A 5104-nucleotide genomic window follows, 5' to 3' on the forward strand; every position below is an offset into this window, starting at 1 on the left:
AGAGTTGTCCATTCCACTAAGCCCCTTGGATATCGTTGCTATGGCCGTTCACACACTGCGTCGTACGACCGTCGGCCGACGAATCCAAATTCATTCCCAGCTGTAAGCGCTGGACGGTGCGACGTCGTCTGCTGAGTGTAGTTGGCATTAAAAAACGATTATGCGAGCGTTGCGTTTTCCATAAAAGGGACCTTTCGATTTGTGCGACGGACGACGCGACGCTAGAACGGAATCACTCATACGTGACCGTCCTACCTGGCGTCCTACGCTCTTTGCACACGTAGATTTGGCCAAATTGCGTTCTAGACGAATCTACTCGACGAGGTGACCTTAACGTTCTCGCATGCGCAGATTATTTTTAGTGACGTCATTGCGTTCTACGTCCTACCGTCGTCGTGCAATCGAAAGCTCCCTATTATCGCGTTAACCGACGGTCGAAGACTGTGCAGTATGTGTTCGACCTTAGGTCATGTAAAAACGACTGCGTAAACGTACAGTAAAAACGTGTGTTTGTGACAAAAGCGCGTATACCTGAGAAAATGCAGGTAAGTGTGCCAGCCTGGATTTTAATTCATACCCTAGTTGGTGCAGCATCTGACTGGTAATGGACCTTTTCGCTGATTGTCATCCTTGTCATTAAATAAACTAATGTCATCTAATCTGACCGATTGCAGTATAAATGCACCATTTATACTGCATAAACCATTATGTTTATATTGTTTTGGCAGGGAATATCAATTTGGATATAATTTGTTTACTATATATACCATACATTACCACATGTTGTGTTGAAAATAATATGTACTTAGTCATATTAATGACAATTTATTAACTCTTCTCCTTCAACTGCCATTGTAATTGACTTTTGTATTCGTGTTTACTATAAGCTTGAATATTATTTATTATTATTGTTATTAATAATAATAATATTAATTATTATAATTATTATTGAATTATTATAATTATTATTATTAATATTAATATTACTATTACTAATATTATCATTATTATTATTTTTGATATATTATTTTTGATATACTATTACTAATATTATTTATATTATTATTATTGTTATTAAAATTATTATCATTATTATCAGGCCTATTATTATTATTGTTGTTGTTGTTGTTGTTGTTATTGTTGTTGTTGTTGTTGTTGTAAGGGTGGCGACAGCGAGTAGGCCAACTGGGTTGGATATATAATTTAAAATTGATTGGATTGATTTAAAATTCAATTAAAAGAAAAGTAAAGTATTTTGTTTGTCCTATTTGAGAAACTTGAGCATAAATATGAAAGTATAATCCCTAATTTAGCAATATTTAACTGAATTTAGTTTACAGTATTTTACCTTGGATGTTAGGACAAATTTAATGGTATATATCAGTCGAGAAAGAGTAGGCATGTGAACTAACTATTGCTTACCATTTATGTTTATGTTATATTTTAATTCATACCCCAGTTGGTGCAGCATCTGACTGGTAATGGACCTTTTCGCTGATTGTCATCCTTGTCATTAAATAAACTAATGTCATCTAATCTGACCGATTGCAGTATAAATGCACCATTTAAACATGTTTATATTGTTTTTGGCAGGGAATATCAATTTGGATATAATTTGTTTACTATATATACCATACATTACCACATGTTGTGTTGAAAATAATATGTACTTAGTCATATTAATGACAATACATTAACTCTTCTCCTTCAACTGCCATTGTAATTGACTTTTGTATTCGTGTTTACTATAAGCTTGAATATTATTTATTATTATTATTATTATTATTAATAATATTAATTATTATAATTATTATTGAATTATTATTATAATTAATATTATTAATATTACTATTACTAATATTATCATTATTATTATTTTTGATATATTATTTTTGATATAGTATATTAATATTATTTATATTATTATTATTGTTATTAATATTATTATCATTATTATCAGGCCTATTATTATTGTTGTTGTTATTGTTGTTGTTGTTGTTGTTGTAAGGGTGGCGACAGCGAGTAGGCCAGCTGGGTTGGATATATAATTTAAAATTGATTGGATTGATTTAAAATTCAATTAAAAGAAAAGTAAAGTATTTTGTTTGTCCTATTTGAGAAACTTGAGCATAAGTATGAAAGTATAATCCCTAATTTAGCAATATTTAGCTGAATTTAGTTTACAGTATTTTACCTTGGATGTTAGGACAAATTTAATGGTATATATCAGTCGAGAAATATGGGTGGCCATTAGTTCCAAAATAGAAAGAGTAGGCATGTGAACTAACTATTGCTTACCATTTATGTTTATGTTTTTCTTTTTTCACTTGTAACATTCATGTGCGCTGAAAATTATATTCAAAACTACGTGTCAATGCAGTTTTGAGTTTATAGTATCAAAAGGTAAATCTTCATAATAGTTTTGGTCTGGGTGTGTACATAAACAATTATTATGCCTGTAGATTATTTAAAATAAAGTTAATGGAAGTGCAAACGTTGTTATTAATTCATCACTATTGTCTTCATCATCGTAATTATATCATCATCACCATTATTTATTATTATTATTATTATTATTATTATTGTTATTATTATTATTATTATTATTATTATTATTATTCTCATTATTATTATTATTATTATTATTATTATTATCATTATTATCATCATCATTATCATCAGCATCACCATCACCATATTGAAGTCTTGGGCTTCTTTTTTTGCAAACTATGGATTGGCTTCTTTTCGAAACTACTTTTGCAAAGTAGAGAGGGGTTTCTTTTCAAAATGAATGCTGTAAAATTTGTGAATTTGTACTATAAAACAATAAATAAGGCACTGTCACATCAATCTGTATCATGGAGTGTATTTAACTGGCATTAAATTACCTAAACTACTGTATAAACCAAGCTTGTATTTAATTTATTTTGTTTTTTGAAATTCATCTACAGTGTTTGTATTGTATCACCTAAACTACTCTAATATAAACCAAGTTTGTATTTAATTTATTTTATTTTCTGAAATTTATGTACAGTGTATGCACTGTACTATCTCGAAAAGAATGTATTTAATTTATTTTATTTTCTGAAATTTATGTACAGTGTATGCACTGTACTATCTCGAAAAGAAGGCCATGCTCTCTTGAAAAGAAGGCCATGCTCTCTTGAAAAGAAGGCCATGGTAAATTTTGCAAACTAAAGAGGGTGATTCAATTCGAGATGGGCTTCATTTTGAGATTAAGCCCACTGGGCTTCAAGTCGAGGTTTTACGATATTATTATTATCATTATCATTATCATTATTATTATACATATTATTATACATATTATTATTATTATTATTATTAATATTATTCTTATTCTTATTATTGTTTTGTTGCATATTTTCTAAAACACATCTTTTTTAACATTTCTATTTTGAAGGAAAAGAGTATCAGTATCAGTATTAGAATTGCCAGCGAATTGTAAAGCACATCACAATTTTTTGTTATAATAACAAACAAATAGTTTTTCTGACCTAAATATACAAATATAGAAATTGCACTACAGGGATCATGCATAATAAGTCTTACACATTCCGGCGTGCGACTCACGCATTTGAGGTCTGTCTCACGCTCTCATGCTCAATGACCAAAATCACACCCATAAATATAATGCCTATATTTTGAAATATATGTATACTCTTTAGACCTCCATCTGAAGTACTAAAAATATCGAGGTAACACCATGTACACCAACGTTAGATGCACTATCACTTCAGATAGGCCTATGTCGTTTTATAGAGCACTGTGGCAGATAAGATCAAAGGACACATAGTTACACACAGCCTGCTTATGCCATGCCAGTGTTAAAAAAATTCGTGTGAACATAGGCGGATTTGGGTAAGGGGAACATAGGCGGATTTGGGTGGGGGGGGGGGTGGACAGGGCCAGATTAAAGGGCTATGGGGCCTTGGGCTGTAATTGCAAGTGGGCCTAAATACTCGGTGGCTAAAACATAAAACCAAATTTTCGGTGATTTTTTCCTGGAGTTTGGGGGCCTATGTTTCCCCATTGGGGCCTGTGGGCCTGGGACTGGCGCCCGAAAATCCCCATATGTTAATATTGCCTAGGGGAGGGGCATAAATAAATAAATTAATGGAGAAAAAAGGAAACTGTATTCAAATTTAAGTTTGACAGTGCCAGGGCCGCCGAGAGCGGCCATGGGCCCTGGATCATGAGCTCCGCTGGATGGGTGCCGCCTGCGAATTTTTTTCCCTAGACGTTTGAGGAAGTGTCGATTGGTGGCGCTATAGGATTCGGCAATAAATTCATGAATATTAATTTTCAGAGCGGTTTTGATACCTGCGATGCGACATAAGCAATGTTCCAGTAGTTCTGGTATCTTTTTAGTGGGGTGATGCCAGTATAATAGAAAACAAGTCCCACTGGTTACGAGAAATCAACTAGGCCTATGTTTATTATAGGACAGTTTATTCGTAGTCATCATCATCAATAGGCCTATCGTCACCATTATTTAATTATCCTATCTGTACCTATATATTGTACTTGTGCATTTTTAAACATCAAGTAAACAAACTGTAGTAGACCGCAATATATGATGGCGAATATAGGATGAAACATCCGCTGACTTAGACCCCCCTTTCTATCTTAAAAGAACAATAAATAAATTTAAAATAAATAATAATTAGCATAGATTATCTAAAAAATAATGTAGGCCTAGGCCTTAGGGAATGTCACTCACGCGTACATGTACGAAATAGTATTTGATGTGCATGCACAAGTATAAAGCTACTCACGAACTAATAATAATAGTAGGAATTCCCTAGTAGTTTTTTAATTTTTGTCTTTTGTGGGGGTAACCCACTTTTATTGTCTTTTTTTCATTTATTTTCAATATTTTTTCCTCCTTTTATATACATACTTTATACAATACATTTAACAAACAGCATTAGGTCTTATTACCTTCTTTATTTACTCACATATTACTAGGCCTATATCTTATCTTTCTTTATACATAATTATTTATAAAGACTGCAAATTAAACACACATACCTTTAAACATCCATATATTAATATATACATAAATAAATACACACCCATACAC

This window comes from Anneissia japonica, unplaced genomic scaffold (genome assembly GCF_011630105.1).
Source record: "Anneissia japonica isolate Jap-2015-1 unplaced genomic scaffold, ASM1163010v1 scaffold199_len4679917_cov187, whole genome shotgun sequence".
NCBI classification, from domain to species: Eukaryota; Metazoa; Echinodermata; class Crinoidea; order Comatulida; family Comatulidae; genus Anneissia; species Anneissia japonica.